Source organism: Coregonus lavaretus (assembly GCF_964263955.1).
Source record: "Coregonus lavaretus genome assembly, chromosome: 8".
In the NCBI taxonomy this organism is placed as follows: Eukaryota; Metazoa; Chordata; class Actinopteri; order Salmoniformes; family Salmonidae; genus Coregonus; species Coregonus lavaretus.
The window spans coordinates 42895260-42919284 of record NC_139995.1 but is presented as its reverse complement, the minus strand read 5'-3'; the positions used below and the strand labels follow the sequence as shown (position 1 = coordinate 42919284).

The 24025-nt window shown below is 44.1% G+C and overlaps 1 pseudogene across 1 annotated transcript; it reads right to left on the bottom strand.

Moving 5' to 3' along the window:
* Positions 1-3825: 3825 nt before the first annotated feature.
* LOC311134358 (epiphycan-like) lies at positions 3826-17412 on the bottom strand (annotated as a pseudogene). The gene is made up of 6 exons: positions 17231-17412; positions 14434-14634; positions 14111-14261; positions 13341-13543; positions 12993-13089; positions 3826-3993 (listed from the first exon to the last, which is right to left on the bottom strand). The product of its transcript is annotated as an epiphycan-like (transcript).
* Positions 17413-24025: the final 6613 nt, after the last annotated feature.

Genomic DNA, 24025 nt, shown 5'->3' with positions numbered 1-24025 from the left:
CAACTCCCCGTACTCAGGCTAGGCAGCGTGAGACTGGGCAGGTTCCGTGTTATGCGGAGCCACGTACTGTGCCGCGAGTGTTCCGGCACAGTCCTGTACGTCCTGTGCTAGCACCACGCACGTGTCGTGCTAAGGTGGGCATGCAGCCAGGACGGAGTGTGCCGGCTCAACGCTTGTGGCCTCCAGTACCCCTCCTCGGTCCCGGATATCCTGCGCCAGTGCCCCGTGCTGTAGTGCCAGTATGAGTGCACAGCCCTGTACGTCCTGTGCTGATGCCTCACACAGATTGTGTGGAAATAGGCATTCAGCCAGGACGGGTTGTGTCAGCTCTCCGCTCCAGACCTCCAGTCCGTCTCCACAGTCCAGCCCGGCCTGTTCCTGCCCCTCGCACCAAGCCTGTGGTGCGCGTCGCCAGCCCGGTCCGGCCTGTTCCTGTCCCTCGCACCAAACCAGTGGTGCACGTCGCCAGCCCGGTCCGGCCCGTTCCTGCTCCCCGCACCAAGCCAGTGGTGCGCGTCGCCAGCCCGGTCCGGCCTGTTCCTGTCCCTCGCACCAAGCCTGTGGTGCGCGTTGCCAGCCCAGTCCGGCCTGTTCCTGCTTCCCGCACCAAACCAGTGGTGCGCGTCGCCAGCCCGGTCCGGCCTGTTCCTGCTCCCCGCACCAAGCCAGTGGTGCGCGTCGCCAGCCCGGTCCAGCCTGTTCCTGTCCCTCGCACCAAGCCTGTGGTGCGCGTCGCCAGCCCGGTCCGGCCTGTTCCTGTCCCTCGCACCAAACCTGTGGTGCGCGTCGCCAGCCCGGTCCGGCCTGTTCCTGCTCCCCGCACCAAGCCTGTGGTGCGCGTCGTCAGCCCGGTCCGGCCTGTTCCTGCTCCCCGCACCAAGCCTGTGGTGCGCGTCGTCAGTCCGGCACGGCCCGTGCCTGTTCCACCGGTGCCTGGTCCGGCACCGGGCAGCTGCTCCACTCCGGAGCCAGAGCAATCCGCTCCACCGGTGTCCAGTCCAGCTCCGGCCAGCGGGACCAGATCAGGGGCGCTACGGGGGGGTGGAGAGAGAGTGGTGGTCACGCCCGGAGCCGGATCCGCCTCCGAGGCGGAATGCCCACCCGGCCCCTACCCTCTTGTGTTTGGTTGGCGCGGTCGCAGTCCGCGCCTTTGGGGGGGGGGTACTGTCACGCCCTGGCTCTGGGGACTCTTAAATGTTGAGCCAGGGTGTGGAGTTTCTGTTACATTTTCAATGTTTTCGTTCTAGATCGTTTAGATCTATGTTGGCCAGGGTGGTTCCCAATCAGAGGCAGCTTTAGCTCGTTGTCTCTGATTGGGGACCATACTTAGGCAGCCTGTTTTCACTAGTTTATTGTGGGATCTTGTTCCGTAGGGTTTTGTGTATAACCTAGGACTTCACGTATCGTTTAGTTTATTGTTTTGGTTCGTGTGTGTACACAAATAAAGTATGTACGCTTATCACGCTGTGCATTGGTCCGCTTCATCTGTCGACGATCGTGACAATAAGAGATTGAAGGACTGTGAGGAAAATAAAATGGAGGTGTGTATTCTGAGTTAGAATGATTATTGTGTTGACTACATGAAAAAGATTAGTAGGCTACTGTGGGTATAGTGTAATATGACCTAAAACAAAGGCTTGGCACAGCACTGTCAAATATTAACCAAGGTCTTCTTACCACATACAGCTAATATGGAAATTCAGTTACTAGAGAGAGATCCACCACTGTAAAGATCTGATCACCATATAGTTTGCAATTCTTATAAGTACTGATAAGTAAGCATTTCACGGTATTTGGCGCATGGGACAAATAAAGTTTGATTTGATATAACTAGTACGTATGGCATCAGTCTCTTTGCATAGCTAGCCCCCTATGCACTATGCACTTGTGGAGCGCTGAGAGGATTGGGGAGGTGAAAGCACTTTGGCTGAATTTCCTAGCCTATTCTATCAGAAGGAAAAGTGGAGCTATACCACATTGTCAGATCTCCACACATGCATAGGGGACTGGGATTGGGAGATGTTTCTCTCTGACCTCACTACAGTTTTATTCAACACATCCCAGTGATGAGATATTCAATTGAAATCAAATGACAAAACAACATTGATCTGCTTGGCTACTCATTTGGCTACTCTACCTTACAGTGAATTATCTAATATACTGTACATTTACATTTTAGTCATTTAGCAGGTGCTCTTATGCAGAGTGAATTACAGTTAGTGCATGCATCTTGCTGTTCCGTAGGCAAGTACCATGGTCTTGTAGTTCATGCAAGCTTCGACTGGAAGCTAGTGTGCGGAGAGTGGGGTGACATGGGAGAACTTGGGAAGGTTGAACCACTGGATAAGTTGCAGGGGTTTGATGGCACAAGTGGGGAGCCCAGCCAACAGTGAATTGCAGTAGTTCATACGGGAGATGACAAGTGCTTGGATTAGGATCTGCGCCGCTTCCTGTGTGAGGTAGGTTCTTATATGAACCTGAAGGAGCGAGTCACTGCTTTCATGTTTGCAGAAACGACAGGGTTTTGTCAAGGGTCATGCCAAGGTTCTTTGCACTCTGTGAGGGGGACACAATGGAGTGATGGAGAGGATTTGAGCAGGCAGGCCTCCCCTGGGAGGAAGAGCAGCTCCGTCTTGTCAAGGTTGAGCGTGAGGTAGTGGGCCGAGATCCATGCTGAGATATCTCCCAGGCACGCAGAGATGCGTGTCGCCAACGGGGTGTCAGAAGGGGGAAGGAGAAAAGTAGTTGAGTGTCATCCGCATAGCAATGATAGGAGAGACCACGTGAGGATATGACAGAGCCAAGTGACTTGTTGTATCGAGAAAAGAGGCCTAGAATCGAGCCCTGAGGGACACCAGTAGTGAGAGTATGTGGTGCAGACACAGATCCTCTCCACGTCACCTGGTAGGAGCGGCCTGCCAGTTATGATGCAATCCATGAGTGTGCAGAACCTGAGATGCCCAGCCCTGAGAGGGTGGAGAGGAGGATCTGATGGTTCACCATGTCAAAAGCACCAGATAGATCTAGGAGGATGAGAACAGAGGAGAGAGTCAGCTTTGGCAGTGCAGAGCTTCTATACCACAGAGGATAGCAGTCTCGGTTGAGTGACCCGTCTTGAAGCCTGACTGGTTAGGGTCAAGAAGATGGTTCTGAGAGAGATAGCGACAGAGTTGGTCATACAGCACGCTCAAGTGTTTTGGAAAGAAAAGAAAGACACGGGAAGTTACGATTAAGGAGCAGGTTTTATGTTTTAATAGATTAATTGATATTGTTGATAAACAAACAGGCTTAATAAGTCACAGTGCTTTTTATTATGGTCGACCTATCATTAAGAATGACAATATCATTGTGAGGTGACACATGTTTTCAGTAGGCAAGAGTAGCAGACACACAGACAGTCCATACAATGGCAGCTGTTTTTCTCTCCCCAGGTTGGATTTCAGCAGGATAGATCTCTGTCAGGTACAAGCAGACAGCACTTCATTGATTGGGCGATCTGCCAATCAATCATTAAGTCAGGACAGAGATTTGTCTCTGGCTGAGGACAGCCTCTTACAGGTGTGACATCACAGGTGTCTCAGGATTCAGTCGGCAGCTAACGTTAAAGAGATAGTGAACCTAAATATAATGAACAGCTCACCCCTTCCCCATCCTCCCTTCCTCCATCCCTTACCCTCATCTCTGTCTTTTGAATTGTTTTATAATTGAATACCTTCTCTTCCCTCTTCCCCCCTCCCTCCCTCATCTCTTCCTCTCTACCCCCCTCTTTGCAGAGCCCCTCCATTCCTACCTCCATGCCCCCCCATGTTCCCTCAATGCACCCCCTCAGTGACTCCCGACAGGCAGGCGAGTCAGGCAGATGTAGGAGGAGGCGTACAGGTTGATGTTGATGGGATTTCCGTCCAGCCTGATGTCTTCCATGGAGCGTCGTATGCAGTTACGGTCATGGCTGTTACAGAACGTGTCCACGGGGAGAGTCTGGATATTGTTGTTCTGGTGGAGAGAGGAGGGGGGACAGAGAGACAGAGAGATAACGAGACACAGAGAGAGAGAGGGAGGGTGAGAGAGGGAGAGAGAGAGACAGAGAGGGGAGATAGAAAAACAGAGAGGGGGGTTGTGTGTTACTATGATGAGGTAATTAAACTGGATTAAGCAGAGACATGATTACAGACTTCATTAAATTAATTCACAGACTCCCCAGCTAGCACATTTTGTTCCTTGGAAGTTGTGGGAATGTATGTTTTTGGTTTCACATTGGTTGTGGGAACAAAGCCATATGTTTCCTGACCGGTAAAACTGAATGTTTTCTAAACATTCTGAGAACCAAAGTGAAAATGTTGCCTGTTCTGGGAACGTTTATTTTTAGGTTGCAGGGAGGTTCTGAGAATGTTTTACTCTGGTTCCTTGAACGTTTTCCTGGGAGGTTTTATTAACGCTCTGAGAACTGAAATTATTTGGAGGTTTTTGAATAACTTCCTTAAAACTTTCACTTAATGTTTTGATAAGATTTTTTATAACACTGCCATCTTATTTTGGGTTAACTATTCTTAACACAAGCAGCCCAATTCTGATCATTTTTTCCACTAATTGGTCTTTTGACAAATCACATCAGATCTTTTTCAGATCTGATCGGTCAAAAGACCAATTAGTGAAATAAATGATCAGAATTGGGATGCCTGTCTAAACGCAGCCATGGAAATTAATTTATTTTGGCATTAATCATGCAAACACATTTATTTTTTATTGTGACACGGCATCAGTGAGAGTCAAACCTATAATATTTTGTTCTCTATCCATGTAATTAATCCACTGCTCCAGCAGCATGGTGCTTGCACTCCATGTTTTTTACGCATATAAAGCTGTTCATTTTAGTCTATTCAAATAGACCCCATTTCAAAGGAAACAAACACACATTAAGATCAGGTGTGGCCAATTAATGAACACACTAAATAGAGGATAGAGATAGTTTTGTTGATGCTGAGAACAGAATGTATATGTTTTAAATAACATTATTAGAATATTCTCATAACATTACTAAAGTTTTCCTGTGGTTTTTATGGAAAGTTTCCTTAACGTTCCCGGAACAATTTGAGAACATTACTTTAAATAAAACCATGAGGAAACCTGCAGGAAACGTTATGCTGAAGTACTGAAATTCCCACAGAATAACGTTTTTTTCTTAACGTTCTCTGAACTATTTGAGAACATTCCCAATGTCAAACCAGTTGGAGAACATTTCTAGAACCTTACCAAAATTGAAATGAAATATAACCTTGTTTGAACTTATCGGAAACGTTCTGTTAAAGTAATTAAATACCCAAAATATAATGTTTTTTGTCAAGTTCCTTAAATGTACTGAGAATATTCCAAAGCCAAGCAACTATTTTTCTTTTTTTCTCTTTTTTTTCTTTCACCTTTATTTAATCAGGTAAGCCAGTTGAGAACAAGTTCTCATTTACAACTGCGACCTGGCCAAGATAAAGCAAAGCAGTGCGATAAAAACAACAACACAGAGTTACATATGAGGTAAACAAAACATAAAGTCAAAAATACAAACAGAAAATATATATACAGTGTGCGCGAATGTAGTAAGTTATGGAGGTAAGGCAATAAATAGGCCATACTGCAAAATAGTTACAATTTCGTATTAACACTGGAATGATAGATGTGCAAAAGATGATGTGCAAATAGAGATACTGGGGTGCAAATTAGCTAAATAAATAACAATATGGGGATGAGGTAGTTGGGTGGGCTAATTTCAGAATGGCTGTGTACAGGTGCAGTGATCGGTAAGCTGCTCTGACAACTGACGCTTAAATTTAGTGAGGGAGATAAGAGTCTTCAGCTTCAGAGATTTTTGCAGTTCGTTCCAGTCATTGGCAGCAGAGAACTGGAAGGAATGGCGGCCAAAGGAGGTGTTGGCTTTGGGGATGACCAGTGAGATATACCTGCTGGAGCGCAGACTACGGGTGGGTAATGCTATGGTGACCAGTAAGCTAAGGTAAGACAGGGATTTGCCTAGCAGTGATTTATAGATGACCTGGAGCCAGTGGGTTTGGCGACGAATATGTAGTGAGGGCCAGCCAACAAGAGCGTACAGGTCACAATGGTGGGTAGTATATGGGGCTTCAGTGACAAAACGGATGGCACTGTGATAGACTACATCCAATTTGCTGAGTAGAGTGTTGGAGGCTATTTTGTAAATGACATCGCCGAAGTCAAGGATCGGTAGGATAGTCAGTTTTACGAGGGCATGTTTGGCAGCATGAGTGAAGGAGGCTTTGTTGCAAAATAAGAAGCCGATTCTAGATCTAACTTTTGATTGGAGATGCTTAATGTGAGTCTGGAAGGAGAGTTTACAGTCTAACCAGACACCTAGGTATTTGTAGTTGTCCACATACTCCAGGTCAGACCCGCGGAGAGTAGTGATTCTAGTGGGGTGGGCGGGTGCAAGCAGCGTTCGGTTGAAGAGCATGCATTTAGTTTTACTAGTGTTTAAGAGCAGTTGGAGGCTACGGAAGGAGTGTTGTATGGCGTTGAAGCTCGTTTGGAGGTTTGTTAACACAGTGTCCAATGAAGGGCCAGATGTATACAAAATGGTGTCGTCCGCATAGAGGTGGATCCGAGCTTCACCAGCAGCAAGAGCAACATCAATGATATTCACATAGAATAGAGTCGGCCCGAGAATTGAACCCTGTGGCACCCCATAGAGACGGTCAGAGGTCCAGACAACAGGCCCTCCGATTTGACACATTGAACTCTATCTGAGAAGTAGTTGGTGAACCAGGCGAGGCAATCATTAGAGAAACCAAGGCTATTTAGTCTGCCAATAAGAATTCAGTGGTTGACAGAGTCGAAAGCCTTGGCCAGGTCGATGAAGACGGCTGCGCAGTACTGTCTTTTATCGATCGCGGTTATAACATTGTTTAGGACCTTGAGCGTGGCTGAGGTGCACCCATGACCAGCTCGGAAACCAGATTGCATAGTGGAGAAGGTACGGTGGGATTCGAAATGGTCGGTGATCTGTTTGTTAACTTGGCTTTCAAATACTTTCGAAAGGCAGGGCAGGATGGATATAGGTCTGTAACAGTTTGGATCTAGAGTGTCACCCCCTTTGAAGAGGGGGATGACCGCGGCAGCTTTCCAATCTCTGGGGATCTCAGACGTTACGAAGAGAGGTTGAACAGGCTAGAAATAGGGGTTGCGACAATTTCGGCGGCTAATTTTAGAAAGAAAGGGTCCAGATTGTCTAGCCCAGCTGATTTGTAGGGGTCCAGATTTTTCAGCTCCTTCAGAACATCAGCTGTCTGAATTTGTGTGAAGGAGAAGCGGGGGGGGGGGGCATGGGCAAGTTGCAGCGGAGGGTGCAGAGCTGGTGGCAGGGGTAGTGGTAGCCAGGTGGAAAGCATGGATTATTGTAGATTTATCGGTGGTGACAGTGTTTCCTAGCCTCAGTGTAGTGGGCAGATGGGAGGAGGTGCTCTTATTTTCCATGGACTTTACAGTGTCCCAAAACATTTTGGAGTTAGTGCTACAGGATGCAAATTTCTGTTTGAAAAAACTAGCCTTTGCTTTCCTAACTGCTAGTGTATATTGGTTCCTGACTTCCCTGAAAAGTTGCATATCGCGGGGGCTGTTCGATGCTAATGCAGTATGCCACAGGATGTTTTTGTGCTGGTCAAGGGCAGTAAAGTCTGAGGAGAACCAGGGGCTATATCTGTTCTTAGTTCTGAATTTTTGAATGGGGCATGCTTATTTAAGATTGAGAGGAAAGCACTTTTAAAGAACAACCAGGCATCCTCTACTGACGAATGAGGTCAATATCCATCAAGGATACCCGGGCCAGGTCAATTAGAAAGGCCTGCTCGCTAAAGTGTTTTAGGGAGCGTTTGACAGTGATGAGGGGTGGTCGTTTGACCTCGGACCCATTACGGACGCATTATCCTGCACAATTCCCAGGAAGTTGTGGGAAGGTTGTAAGCTAAATAACCATAGGACAACCACGCTCACACCAAGCTCTAAGAAACATATGGTTCTCAGAATGCTATGTGCTACCTGGGACCACTCCAATTTGAATGTGTGCCAGTTATGAATCCATTGACTGCAGAGGAGAGGAGAGAGAAACCAGGCTATAATGGGGCTGAAAAAGTATGCGGGAGGGCCTGAGGATTGGAGTAGAGCTGTGGGGCTGAACAGTTAGTCTCACACATTTGCAGCCGTCATAGAATACTAGGTTTGAGACAGTGCCTTTAATATGTGCAGGGCTGGTTCTAGGATGATATGTCTGGGCAGGCAGTCAGACAATTTTTTGGCTGTTTCAAAGCTATAAGACTGCTAAATAGCCATAAGACTGCTAAATTGTTAATTAAATGGTTGCCCAGACTATCTGCACTGACCCTATCTTGCACTGACTCACAAGACTATATATACACACTCACTCACAGACACTACACTGACACTCTCACACAAAACCCACACACATTCACATACACTACATATACACCAGTGGAGGCTCCTCAGAGGAGGAAGGAGAGGACCATCCTCCTCAGTGAATTTCATAAAAATAAAAATAGTGAAACATTAAAAAAGTTATCCTTTTTAGAAAAAACTATACTTAATATATTCACGTCACCAAATAATTGATTAAAGCACACAGTTTTGCAATGAAGGTCTACAGTAACCTCAACAGCTCTCTGTAGGGTAGCACCATGGTGTAGTCGGAAGACAGCTAGTTTCCGTCCTCCTCTGGGTACATTGACTTAAATACAAAACCTAGGAGGCTCATCGTTCTCAACCCCTTCCATAGACTTACACAGTTATTAGGATGTCCTTCAACCTATCAGAGCTCTTGCAGCATGAACTGACATGTCCACCCAATCAAAGGATCAGAGAATGAATCTAGTACTGAAATCATAAGCTACAGCTAGCTAGCACTGCAGTGGATAAAATGTGGTGAGTAGAGAGAGAAAGACAATAGTTGAACAGTTTTGAACAAATTCATTTCTTTAAAAATGAAGGCGAATGCAGCTAGCTTGATCTGGTACTGGTACTCCCTGTATGAAAATCAAATCAAATTTCATTTGTCACATGCGCCAAATTCAACTGGTGTAGACCTCACCCTGAAATGCTTGCTTACAAGCCCTTCCCAATGATGCAGAGTTTGAAAATAATCATACAAATAATAGTAGTAACACAAGAGGAATTAAATAAAATACACAAGAATGGAGCTATATACAGGGAGTACCAATACCAGATCAATGTGCAGAGGTACAAGGTATTTGAGGTAGATACAGTGGGGAAAAAAAGTATTTAGTCAGCCACCAATTGTGCAAGTTCTCCCACTTAAAAAGATGAGAGAGGCCTGTAATTTTCATCATAGGTACACGTCAACTATGACAGACAAAATGAATAAAAAAAATCCAGAAAATCACATTGTAGGATTTTTTATGAATTTATTAGCAAATTATGGTGGAAAATAAGTGTTTGGTCAATAACAAAAGTTTTTCAATACTTTGTTATATACCCTTTGTTGGCAATGACACAGGTCAAACGTTTTCTGTAAGTCTTCACAAGGTTTTCACACACTGTTGCTGGTATTTTGGCCCATTCCTCCATGCAGATCTCCTCTAGAGCAGTGATGTTTTGGGGCTGTCGCTGGGTATACGGACTTTCAACTCCCTCCAAAGATTTTCTATGGGGTTGAGATCTGGAGACTGGCTAGGCCACTCCAGGACCTTGAAATGCTTCTTACGAAGCCACTCCTTCGTTGCCCGGGCGGTGTGTTTGGGATCATTGTCATGCTGAAAGACCCAGCCACGTTTCATGTTCAATGCCCTTGCTGATGGAAGGAGGTTTTCACTCAAAATCTCACGATACATGGCCCCATTCATTCTTTCCTTTACACGGATCAGTCGTCCTGGTCCCTTTGCAGAAAAACAGCCCCAAAGCATGATGTTTCCACCCCCATGCTTCACAGTAGGTATGGTGTTCTTTGAATGCAACTCAGCATTCTTTGTCCTCCAAACACGACGAGTTGAGTTTTTACCAAAAAGTTATATTTTGGTTTCATCTGACCATATGACATTCTCCCAATCCTCTCCTGGATCATCCAAATGCACTCTAGCAAACTTCAGACAGGCCTGGACATGTACTGGCTTAAGCAGGGGGACACGTCTGGCACTGCGTAGTGCGTTACTGATGGTAGGCTTTGTTACTTTGGTCCCAGCTCTCTGCAGGTCATTCATTAGGTCCCCCCGTGTGGTTCTGGGATTTTTGCTCACCGTTCTTGTGATCATTTTGACCCCACGGGGTGAGATCTTGCGTGGAGCCCCAGATCGAGGGAGATTATCAGTGGTCTTGTATGTCTTCCATTTCCTAATAATTGCTCCCACAGTTGATTTCTTCAAACCAAGCGGCTTACCTATTGCAGATTCAATCTTCCCAGCCTGGTGCAGGTCTACAATTTTGTTTCTGGTGTCCTTTGACAGCTCTTTGGTCTTGGCCATAGTGGAGTTTGGAGTGTGACTGTTTGAGGTTGTGGAAAGGTGTCTTTTATACTGATAACAAGTTCAAACAGGTGCCATTAATACAGGTAACGAGTGGAGGACAGAGGAGCCTCTTAAAGAAGAAGTTACAAGTCTGTGAGAGCCAGGAATCTTGCTTGTTTGTAGGTGACCAAATACTTATTTTCCACCATAATTTGCAAATAAATTCATTAAAAATCCTACAATGTAGTTTTCCAGAATTTTCTTTCTCAATTTGTCTGTCATAGTTGACGTGTACCTATGATGAAAATGACAGGCCTCTCTCATTTTTTTAAGTGGGAGAACTTGCACAATTGGTGGCTGACTAAATACTTTTTTGCCCCACTGTATATACTACCAGTCAAAAGTTTGGACGCACCAACTCATTCAAGTTTTTTTTTTTTTTTACATTGTAGAATAATAGTGAAGACATCAAAACTATGAAATAACACATATGGAGTCATGTAGTAACCAATAAAGTGTGAAACAAATCAAAATATATTTTATATTTGAGATTCTTCAAATAGCCACCCTTTGCCTTGATGACAGCTTTGCACACTCTTGGCATTCTCTCAATTTTTTACTCATCTATTTTTTACTTAACACTTATTTTTCTTAAAACTGCATTGTTGGTTAAGGGCTTGTAAGTAAGCATTTCACTGTAAGGTCTACACCTGTTGTATTCGGTGCATGTGACGAATACAATTTGATTTTATTTTATTTGATCCTTGATGAAAACCTGCTCCAGAGCACTCAGGACCTCAGACTGGGGCAAAGGTTGCCCTTCCAACAGGACAACGGCTCTAAGCACACAGCCAAGGCAACGCAGCAGTGGCTTCAGGACAAGTCTCTGAATGTCCTTGAGTGGCCCAGCCAGAGCCCGGACTTGAACCCGATCTAACGTCTTAGGAGAGACCTGAAAATAGCTGTGCAGCGACTGTCCCCATCCAACCTGACAGAGCGTAAGAGGATCTGCAGAGAAGAATGGGAGAAAATCCCCAAATACGGGTGTGCCAAGCTTGTAGCGTCATAACCAAGAAGACTCGAGGCTGTAATCGCTGCCAAAGGTGCTTCAACAAAGTACTGGTTCTGAATACTTATGTAAATTTAATATTTCCGTTTTTTATTTGTAATACATTTGCAAAAATGTCTAAAAACCTGTTTTTGCTTTGTCGTTATGGGGTAGTGTGTGTAGATTGATGAGGGGAACAAAACTATTTAATCAATTTTAGAATAAGGCTGTAACGTAACAAAATGTGAAAAGGGTCAAGGGGTCTGAATACTTTCCGAATGCACTGTATATAATACATTACCCTGACAACCTGTCCCTCATTTTATGGCTAAACATACTAGTACACCACAGAGTATGTGTAATATCTGCATAAGTACAATGTAATTAGACTCCAGAGCCCTTTATTGCAGAGTTATGTCAATGAGTTGGATGGTTTTCAATTGGCTAACACTTATCACGTGGTTTGTGCAGGCTGAAATATGGTGCGTTGGGATACTATCGGAACGTTTTACATTTGTAACAAGCATGGTAACGAGCATTAATTGTTACACCTCTGTAATTGCATACTGCAATTACCACCAGTTACATAATAATATATAATAATAATAATAATAATATAATAATAATAATAATATAATATGATATGCCATTTAGCAGACGCTTTTATCCAAAGCGACTTACAGTCATGCGTGCATATTTTTTTTTTTTTGTGTATGGGTGGTCCCGGGGATCGAACCCACTACCTTAGCGTTACAAGCGCCGTGATCTACCAACTGAGCTACAGAGGACCATAACATAACATGTTGTTATTATAGTGTAACTATGAATTATTACAATTAATTACAAATCTTGTTACAGTATAATTACATATTTACATATTTAATTACACTGTCTTTAATAAGGACCCCTTAAAATGAAGTGTTACCAAAAATAATAATACAAATAAAAAGTGTTACCTTATTTTTTAACTCTGAATTGTTGGGAAGGGATCATAAGCAAGCATTTCCCGGTTCACGGTTTCAAGTATACACCGGTTGTATTCGACGCATGTGACAAATTACATTGGATTTGTTCCAGGAATAAATACAGTAAAGTACACACACTTAAGGGTAAATAAATACGTTTTGAGAAAATGTGTGTTTTTTATACACAATTGCGATATTCAAAGGTTTGGTAATTCAAGGAGTTTGTCTGATGCACTCTGATCTCATCGGCCTCCACCCTTGCTTGCGGGAACAATAGAGGACAAAATGAGGAAAGGCCCACTCACTTATGCCATGTCAGAGGACATCTGGACCACCTATTGAGATGTGCCTTTTGTTAAGTAAATCAGGTGATAAAATAGGTTCTATGGAGGCTGGAATGGGTCTTTAAATGTATGTAGAGTCTGGATGTGTAAGGAGTGTGAAATGTGTATATGAGATCCATGAGCGGTGTGTGTACATGCGTATTGATACCTGCAGGTGTAAGTACTCTGAGGCTCTCAGGCAGTGGGATAGGGATGTAGTTCAGCTCGTTATCAGACAGATACAAGAACTCCAGCTGGCTCATATCCTGTTCAGGCCAGATGGAGAAGAAAACCTCTATAAAGGCCACCAGAGGGAACTCCATCTCTATTCAATCCAGAGAGGCTGTATCCTACAGTCCTGCTTCAGCTACTAGGTATTTACTGTTCAATTCTGTGCTAACAAAGAATGCCCTCTGGCACAAAGAATTCATCACAATTATAGCTAGTGTGTGTGTTTGTGTGTGTGTGTGTGTACATATGTGTGTACGTAGGTACGCATGTGTGTGTTTGTATGTACCTTGAAGCCCTCTTTGTGTAGTCCTTTGCTGATCAGTCTGTTGTTGCGCACATCAACATATCTGAGGGTGGGTGGGAGCTCTGGCAGCGCCTGCAGGTTGTTATCAGCCAATAGGATGTCCTGGAGCTGTGGCAGGGGGCAGAACGCATCCTCATCCAACCCAGAGATCTGGTTCCCTGTCAGGTCGATGCGCTTCAGCTTGTCTGGAACACAGGGGGTGAGGTAAACTACTGTATCACACAGACCAGGGGGTGAGGTAAACTACTGTATCACACAGACCAGGGGGTGAGGTAAACTACTGTATCACACAGACCAGGGGGTGAGGTAAACTACTGTATCACACAGACCGGGGGTGAGGTGAACATATACTGTATTGTCAGTTATTATTATTTTGTCCCTATCTAGCCCCTGTATTATTGGTCTCTAAAGGGGGATATTAGGTTGTGTGGCCAGTAGTGTGTGTGTCTGTCTGTGTGTGTGATTACATGTAATCTGTTACTCCCCAACCCTGTGTGTGCCTGTGTGCATGCATGCGTGCATGGGTGGGTGTGTGTGTCAGAGGAGGCTGGTGGGAGGAGCTATAGAAGGACAGGCTCATTGTATTGGCTGGAATGGAAAAAAATTGAACGGAGTCAAACACTTGTTTTCCATATGTTTGAAGTGTTTGATATAATTCCATTTATTCCATTCCAGCCATTACAATGAGCCCATCCTCCTATAGCTCCTTTCACCAGCCTCCTCTGGGGTTTGTGTGTGTGTGTGTATCTTACTGAGGTTGATGAAGTCAGTATTTTTGACGTGTCTGATCCTGTTGAAGCGTCCGTAGAAGTGTGTGGTATCTTTAGGCAGCGGGGGAATCTGCTCCAGGTCAGCATCATCACAATACACGCTTCCACTGATACACACACACAGCAAACATACCTGCACAGAGACAGAAAGAATATCACACACACATACACACACACACACACACACACACACACACACACACACACACACACACACACACACACACACACACACACACACACACACACACACACACACACACACACACACACACACACACACACACACACACACACACACACACACTCCTCCCTCCGGCTCTTTGTGACTCACCGCGGCCATTTTCTGGTCCAAACAGACCTGGTCCTTTGAAGTCCTGAGTTACGGGAACAGGTGAAGGGGTCGGCCTTAGGGACAGGGTCACCTCCTTCTCATACTCAGGAGGGGGCATGTTGGTGGGTGGAGGGGTCTCAGAAACAGGGGGTGCAACCATCCCCACCTCGATCTGCTCTCACAGAGAGGAGTACATTACGTTTTCTATTTATTATTGGTGGATGGGGGATTATTATTATTATGGGGGGATTATTATTATTAATGCTTTTATTTATACTTTTTTTTACATTAGTAGATTTACCAATTCATATCCCTCCTCCTCTCTCGACCGTTTTCCCTCTCCTTTCCCTTCTCCCACTCCTATAATTCATTCCTTCCCTCTCACACTCATTCCTTTCTCCCCTATTGTCCAGTCTTACTTTTCTTCTCTCTTCATCTTGCCTCTCCTCTATCGTTCCCTACTCTTATGTTTCACCCTCCACTTCTCTCTCTCTTTCCTCTCCTCTCCTTACATTTTTTTTGCAGTGGTAGAAAAAGTACCCAATTGTCATACTTGAGTAAAAGTAAAGATACTTTAATAGAAAAGGATGCAAGTAAAAGTGAGTCACCCAGTAAAATACTACTTGAGTAAAAGTCTAAAAGTATTTGATATACTTACAGTGAGGGAATAAAGTATTTGATCCCTGCTGATTTTGTACGTTTGCCCACTGACAAAGAAATGATCAGTCTATTATTTTAATGGTAGGTTTATTTGAACAGTGAGAGACAGAATAACAACTAAAAAATCAAGAAAAACGCATGTCAAAAATGTTATAAATTGATTTGCATTTTAATGAGGGAAATAAGTATTTGACCCCCTCTCAATCAGAAAGATTTCTGGCTCCCAGGTGTCTTTTATACAGGTAACGAGCTGAGATTAGGAGCACACTCTTAAAGGGAGTGCTCCTAATCTCAGTTTGTTATCTGTATAAAAGACACCTGTCCACAGAAGCAATCAATCAATCAGATTCCAAACTCTCCACCATGGCCAAGACCAAAGAGCTCTCCAAGGATGTCAGCGACAAGATTGTAGACCTACACAAGGCTGGAATGGGCTACAAGACCATCGGCAAGCAACTTGGTGAGAAGGTGACAACAGTTGGTGCGATTATTCGCAAATGGAAGAAACACAAAATAACTGTCAATCTCCCTCGGCCTGGGGCTCCATGCAAGATCTCACCTCGTGGAGTTTGCAATGATCATGAGAACGGTGAGGAATCAGCCCAGAACTACACGGGAGGATCTTGTCAATGATCTCAAGGCAGCTGGGACCATAGTCACCAAGAAAACAATTGGTAACACACTACGCCATGAAGGACTGAAATCCTGCAGCGCCCGCAAGGTCCCCCTGCTCAAGAAAGCACATATACAGGGCCGTCTGAAGTTTGCCAATGAACATCTGAATGATTCAGAGGAGAACTGGGTGAAAGTGTTGTGGTCAGATGAGACCAAAATCGAGCTCTTTGGCATCAACTCATAGGCAGGAATGCTGCCTATGACCCTAAGAACACCATCCCCACCGTCAAACATGGAGGTGGAAACATTATGCTTTGGGGGTGTTTTTCTGCTAAGGGGACAGGACAACTTCACCGCATCAAAGGGACGATGGACGGGCCATGTACCGTCAAATCTTGGGTGAGAACCTCCTTCCCTCAGCCAGGGCATTGAAAATGGGTCGTGGATGGGTATTCCAGCATGACAATGACACAAAACACACGGCAAAGGCAACAAAGGAGTGGCTCAAGAAGAAGCACATTAAGGTCCTAGAGTGGCCTAGCCAGTCTCCAGACCTTAATCCCATAGAAAATCTGTGGAGGGAGCTGAAGGTTCGAGTTGCCAAACGTCAGCCTCGAAACATTAATGACTTGGAGAACATCTGCAAAGAGGAGTGGGACAAAATCCCTCCTGAGTTATGTGCAAACCTGGTGGCCAACTACAAGAAACGTCTGACCTCTGTGATTGCCAACAAGGGTTTTTCCACAAAGTACTATGTCATGTTTTACAGAGGGGTCAAATACTTATTTCCCTCATTAAAATGCAAATCAATTTATAACATTTTTGACATGCATTTTTCTGGATTTTTTTGTTGTTATTCTGTCTCTCACTGTTCAAATAAACCTACCATTAAAATTATAGACTGGTCATTTCTTTGTCAGTGGGCAAATGTACAAAATCAGCAGGGGATCAAATACTTTTTTCCCTCACTGTAAGTATCAAAAGTAAAAGTATGAATCATTTCAAATTCCTTATATTAAGCAAACCAGACGGCACAATGCTCTTGTTTTTATTTTATTTACAGATAGCCAGGGGCACACTCCAACACTCAGACATCATTTACAAAAGAAGAATTTGTGTTTAGTGAGTCCACCAGATCAGAGGCTTTAGGGATGACCAGGAATGTTCTCTTGATTAGTGCGTGAATTGGACCATTTTCCTGTCCTGCTAAGCATTCAAAATGTAACAAGTACTTTTGGGTGTCAGGGAAAATGTATGGAGTAAAAATAAATCTATTTTTGTAGGAATGTAGTGGATTAAAGCTAAAGTTGTCAAAAATATAAATAGTAAAGTAAAGTACAGATACCCCAAAAAATGACTTAACTAGTACTTTAAAATATTTTTACTTAAGTACTTTACACCACTGCATTTTAGTCATTCAGCAGACGCTCTTATCCAGATTGACTTACAATTAGTCAGTCTCCTCCCCTACCTTTCCCTCCCATTTTCTTCACCACTTGGTCTAGGTCTTCATAGTCATAGTTTTCTCCATTGAGGTCCAGGTTTTCCCAGTCTGTTTCTCCATTCAGCTCCAAGTCCTCCAGGTCATAGGGCTGTTTGTCAGGCTCCAGGCCCCCCTGGGGCAGGGACCAAGAAGCACCAGGGACAGGGCCACAACCACACACAGCAGTGCCATCCTCAGGTTACACACGGAACAAACTGTGTGTGCAAAGGGTTATACACTGAGTGTACAAAACATTAGGAGCACATTCCTAATATTGAGTTATACCTCCTTTTGTCCTCAGAACAGCCTTAATTTGTTGGTGCATGGACTCCACAAGGTGTCGAAAGCGTTCCACAGGGATGTGGCCAGTGTTGACTCCAATATTTCGCACAGTTGTGTCAAGTTGGCTGGATGTCCTTTGGGTGGTGGACCATTCTTGATACACACAGGAAACTGTTGAGGTTGAAAAACCCAGAAGCGTTTCAGTTCTTGACACAAACTGGTGTGCCTGTCACCTACTACTCAAAGGCACTGAATGGCACACATACACAATCCATGTCTCAATTGTCTCTAGGCTTGAAAATCCTTCTTTAACCTGTTTTTCACAATTCCTGACATTTAATCCTAGTAACAATTCCCTGTCTTACGTCAGTTAGGATCACCACTTTATTTTAAGAATGTGAAATGTCTGAATAATAGTAGAGAGAATGATTTATTTAAGCTTTATTTCTTTCATCACATTCCCAGTGGGTCAGAAGTTTACATACACTCAATTAGTATTTGGTAGCAATGCCTTTAAATTGTTTAACTTGGGTCAAACGTTTCGGGTAGTCTTCCACAAGCTTCCCACAATAAGTTGGGTGAATTTTGGCCCATTCCTCCTGACAGAGCTGGTGTAACTGAGTCAGGTTTGTGGGCCTCCTTGCTCGCACACACTTTTTCAGTCCTGCCCACACATTTTCTATAGGATTGAGGTCAGGGCTTTGTGATGGACACTCCAATACCTTGACTTTGTTGTCCTTAAGCCATTTTGCCACAACTTTGGAAGTATGCTTGGGATCATTGTCCATTTGGAAGACCCATTTGCGACCAAGCTTTAACTTCCTGACTTATGTCTTGAGATGTTGCTTCAATATATCGACATAATTGTCCTTTTATTTTTTAAATGTTTTTATTTTTTATTTTACCTTTATTTAACTAGGCAAGTCAGTTAAGAACAAATTCTTATTTACAATGACAGCCTACACCGGCCAAACCCGGACGATACTGGGCCAATTGTGCGCCGCACTATGGGACTCCCAATCACGGCCGGTTGTGATACAGCCTGGAATCGAACCAGGTGGTCTGTAGTGACGCCTCAAGCACTGAGATGCAGTGTCTTAGACCGTTGCCACTTGGGATATAGGACTCGTTCCTTCCTCATGATGCTATCTATTTTGTGAAGTGCACCAGACCCTCCTGCAGCAAAGCACCCCCACAGCATGATGCTGCCACCCCCGTGCTTCACAGTTGGGATGGTGTTCTTCGGCTGGGCAAGCATCCCCCTTTTTCCTGCAAACATAACGATGGTCATTATGGCCAAACAGTTCTATTTTTGTTTCATCAGACCAGAGGACATTTCTCCAAAAAGTATTATCTTTGTCCCCATGTGCAGTTGCAAACCGTAGTCTGGCTTTATAATGGTGGTTTTGGAGCAGTGGCTTCTTCCTTGCTGAGCGGCCTTTCAGGTTATGTCGATATAGGACCCGTTTTACTGTGGATATAGATACTTTTGTACCTGTTTCCTCCAGCATCTTCACAAGGTCCTTTGCTGTTGTTCTGGGATTGATTTGCACTTTTCGCACCAAAGTACGTTCATCTCTAGGAGACAGAACTCGTCTCCTTCCTGAGCGGTATGACAGCTGCGTGGTCCAATGGTGTTTATACTTGCGTACTATTGTTTGTGCAGATGAATGTGGTACCTTCAGGTGATTGGAAATTGCTCCCAAGGATGAACCAGACTTGTGGTGGTCTACAATTTCTTTTCTGAGGTCTTGGCTGATTTCTTTTGATTTTCTCATTATGTCAAGCAAAGAGGCACTGAGTTTGAAGGTAGGCCTTGAAATACATCCACAGGTACACCTGCAATATACTCAAATGATGTCAATTAGCCTATCAGAAGCTTCTAAAGCCATGACATAATTTTCTGGAATTTTCCAAGCAGTTTAAAGGTACAGTCAACTTAGTGTATGTAAACTTCTGTTCCACTGGAATTGTGATACAGTGAATTATAAGTGAAATAATCTGTCTGTAAACAATTGTTGGAAAAATTACTTGTGTCATGCACAAAGTAGATGTCCTAACCGACTTGCCAAAACTGTAGTTTGTTAACAAGAAATTTGTGGAGTGGTTGATAAACGAGGATTAATGACTCCAACCTAAGTGTATGTAAACTTCCGACTTCAACTGTATATTCAGCAGTCTCTGGTTGGTCACCGTACCAAACCAGCACTTGGTTCCAATTTATATTGTAACCAAATCACCTCTGAAGATGATCAGTTGTGATAAAGTGAATCATTTAGTATGAATTCTCTATGGTCATAATCAGTCATGGTGACCTGGTAGTAAACCCACATCTGCATGGTCATTGCTCTGTTTTTAATGGGGTTGTTATTCCAATGTTTGCCTGCCTCTGGGGTCCTCCTCTTTTTCTCTCCATGGCCCCCGGCCTGTCTAGCTCTAGTACAGCTGGAGAAATCTGTGTTCACACACATACACACTTCCACAAACACACACACACACACACACACACACACACACACACACACACACACACACACCTCCAGATGTCTACCGTCTCAGACACAACTACCTCCAGGGGAAAATCAAATGCCATGCTGGATATTTAAAATGATATACAGTGTTTTTTGGTAACATCTCCAAATGTGTGTGCTCTCCAAATGTGACCCTGTAGGTTTATTATTATTGTAATTTATTTTGCCCCTCAGATCTGACCTCAGATAAGACGTAAGGTTCCCCAGGGGTCACATCTAGGATCCTTGTTGATTTGGAACCAAGGCAGCATTGTTGAGTTGTTGGTAAGAATGCAGATGGAATGTTTGCTCTGAAAGCTGACAGGAGTGTGTGAGTCTGGTTCTGGGTTGGCCTGGTGCCAATAGAACTTAACAAAAGTCACACAAAACTGGATTCTGTACCAAAAGTTAAATATTATTTGATGACCGATAACATCTTTTCAATTGAATATTGAGATGACAGATGTTATCAACAAACTATGCTAGTATTGTACTAGTCAAGCCACAGCTACTGAAACAGCAGGAATGCGTTTCAATGGATGTCCATTGACTGACCGAAACATATGTGCATAGATAGGAATTACATTGTATGTTATGAGTCAGCAAAATCACAGTACCGCCAATAAGACAAATATCAAAATCACACTCAGGGACATGACATTAACAAAAGTGTCATTACACCGCTTCATGATGATGTGTCCCAATTGTCAGTTTGTAGTCCACTATATTAGTCCCCTAATAAAACGGAACTTCATTGGCCTTTAAGTAATTCCCTAGTGACAGTGGGGTTTAGCAGCACTTAAGAGTATGCTTACAGAGAAAAACAACAACACTTTATAATCATAAAATGGAACTCACCAGTCTCAGGAGTGAACTAACCCCACTCTCTTGTCCTGTCTTCTCCTTCAGAGTGCTGGACTAGCAGGGTGAGCCAGTGGAGGAATGGACCCCTGTTGTCCAGTTTGCTGGGGAAAGACATGAACAGACAGAATGGGTCATTATTAAGCGAGGGACATGGGGAGAGAAGGGGAGGGAGGGGGAGTAAGGATTGAGTTTGGGGGAAGGTGAGGTTATTTAAGTCAATGTGTACTGAGCTGTTACTAATGACCCCCCCCAACCCTTACCCTTAACCCTAACTCTAACCCGAAACCCTAACCCAAAACCCTAAAACTAACTCCTAATCCTGATCCTAACCACTAAATCAAAACCCTAACCCTAATTGTAACCCTAACTCTAATTCTAACCCTAACCCTAAACCTAACCCCTAAGATTATAATATCCTTTGTCCTCATTGGGACTTGGGAAAAATTCCCCACGAGTGAGAATTTTACTTGTTTTACTATCCTTGTGGGGACTTTTGGGGATTTTAGGTCCCCACAAGAAATGTACTATTTTCCCTCACCCTAAACCTAACCCTAACCCTAACCCTAAACCTAACCCTAGCTCCTAACCCTAACCCTAACTCTAAAACTGATATAGAAATTAAAATATATACAGGTTAAAAGTAATGACTAAATGTTCCACCCTTAAATATAGTTGTGAAATGTTCTTGTTTTAAGTATAATTAGTACTTTCTTAGTAGTGACTAATTATTACACTCCGAAACTGTGTGAGATGTGTTAGAATCTACTACCTGGTAATGTGAGTGTAGGACCAGTAAAGATTATGACATTGTGTTACTATTTAGCAATGTGAGTAGGAGTTAGACCGGACGGCGAAGAAGAAGGAAAACTGTTAAACATGGTGCAGGATATTGTGAGGACAGCGATAACTGAGGAATGCAGGGAGTAGACTATGATAAGAACATGTGTGTGTATGTATGTGTGTGTGTGTGTGTGTGTGTGTGTGTGTGTGTGTGTGTGTGTGTGTGTGTGTGTGTGTGTGTATGTGTGTGTGTGTGTGACCAGATCGTCAGGAGAGCAGTTTTCAAGTGGAAAACTACAACCCGCCTAAAGAGGGGTGGGATTTTTGTATGACGTGTGTGTATGTAACAGTGTTGCTTCCGTCCCTCTCCTCGCCCCTACCTGGGCTTGAACCAGGGACCCTCTGCACACATTGACAACAGTCACCCTCGAAGCACCGTTACCCATCGCTCCACAAAAGCCGCAGCCCGTGCAGAGCAAGGAAAACAACTACTTCAAGGTCTCAGAGCGAGTGATGTCACCGATTGAAATGCTACTAGCACGCACCGCTAACTAGCTAGCCATTTCACACCAGTTACACTCACCCCCCTTTTGACCTCCTCCTTTTCCGCAGCAACCAGTGATCCGGGTCAACAGCATCAATGTAACAGTGTTCCTTCCGTCCCTCTCCTCGCCCCTACCTGGGCTTGAACCAGGGACCCTCTGCACACATCGACAACAGTCACCCTCGAAGCACCGTTACCCGTCGCTCCACAAAAGCCGCGGCCCTTGCAGAGCAAGGGAAACAACTACTTCAAGGTCTCAGAGCGAGTGATGTCACCGAATGAAATGCTACTAGCGCGCACCGCTAACTAGCTAGCCATTTCACACATGTATAAAAGATGGACTCTGAAATTGTGATAACAGAATTCTCAATGAATAAAGGCCTGACTATGCAGACCGGGACTCTGTCTGTTTCTTGACCCAAAAGCATTACAACCTTTTGGGAGACGCACAGAGACACTGAAATAATTAGTAAATAAATTATCTTAACAAAAACGAACCCTATCTCCGAACCCTAACACTAATTCTAACCTTAACCCTAAACCCCGTAGAAATAGCATTTGACCTTGTGGGGACAAACAAAATGTCCCCAGTTGGTCAAATTTCTCTTGGTTTACTATTCTTGTGGGGACTTCTGGTCCCCAGAAGTACAGTGGGGAAAAAAAGTATTTAGTCAGCCACCAATTGTGCAAGTTCTCCCACTTAAAAAGATGAGAGAGGCCTGTAATTTTCATCATAGGTACACGTCAACTATGACAGACGAAATGAGAAAAAGAAATCCAGAAAATCACATTGTAGGATTTTTAATGAATTTATTTGCAAATTATGGTGGAAAATAAGTATTTGGTCAATGACAAAAGTTTCTCAATATTTTGTTATATACCCTTTGTTGGCAATGATACAGGTCAAACGTTTTATGTAAGTCTTCACAAGGTTTTCACACATTGTTGCTGGTATTTTGGCCCATTCCTCCATGCAGATGTCCTCTAGAGCAGTGATGTTTTGGGGCTGTCGCTGGGCAACATGGACTTTCAACTCCCTCCAAAGATTTCCTATGGGGTTGAGATCTGGAGACTGGCTAGGCCACTCCAGGACCTTGAAATGCTTCTTACGAAGCCACTCCTTCGTTGCCCGGGCGGTGTGTTTGGGATCATTGTCATGCTGAAAGATCCAGCCAAGTTTCATCTTCAATGCCCTTGCTGATGGAAGGAGGTTTTCACTCATAATCTCACGATACATGGCCCCATTCATTCTTTCCTTTACACGGATCAGTCGTCCTGGTCCCTTTGCAGAAAAACAGCCCCAAAGCATGATGTTTCCACCCACATGCTTCACAGTAGGTATGGTGTTCTTTGGATGCAACTCAGCATTCTTTGTCCTCCAAACACGACGAGTTGAGTTTTTACCAAAAAGTTATATTTTGGTTTCATCTGACCATATGACATTCTCCCAATCCTCTTCTGGATCATCCAAATGGAGTCTAGCAAACTTCAGATGGGCCTGGACATGTACTGGCTTAAGAAGGGGGACACGCCTGGCACTGCAGGATTTGAGTCCCTGGCGGCGTAGTGTGTTACTGATGGTAGGCTTTGTTACTTTGGTCCCAGCTCTCTGCAGGTCATTCACTAGGTCCCCCCGTGTGGTTCTGGGATTTTTGCTCACCGTTCTTGTGATCATTTTGACCCCACGGGGTGAGATCTTGCGTGGAGCCCCAGATCGAGGGAGATTATCAGTGGTCTTGTATGTCTTCCATTTCCTAATAATTGCTCCCACAGTTGATTTCTTCAAACCAAGCTGCTTACCTATTGCAGATTCAGTCTTCCCAGC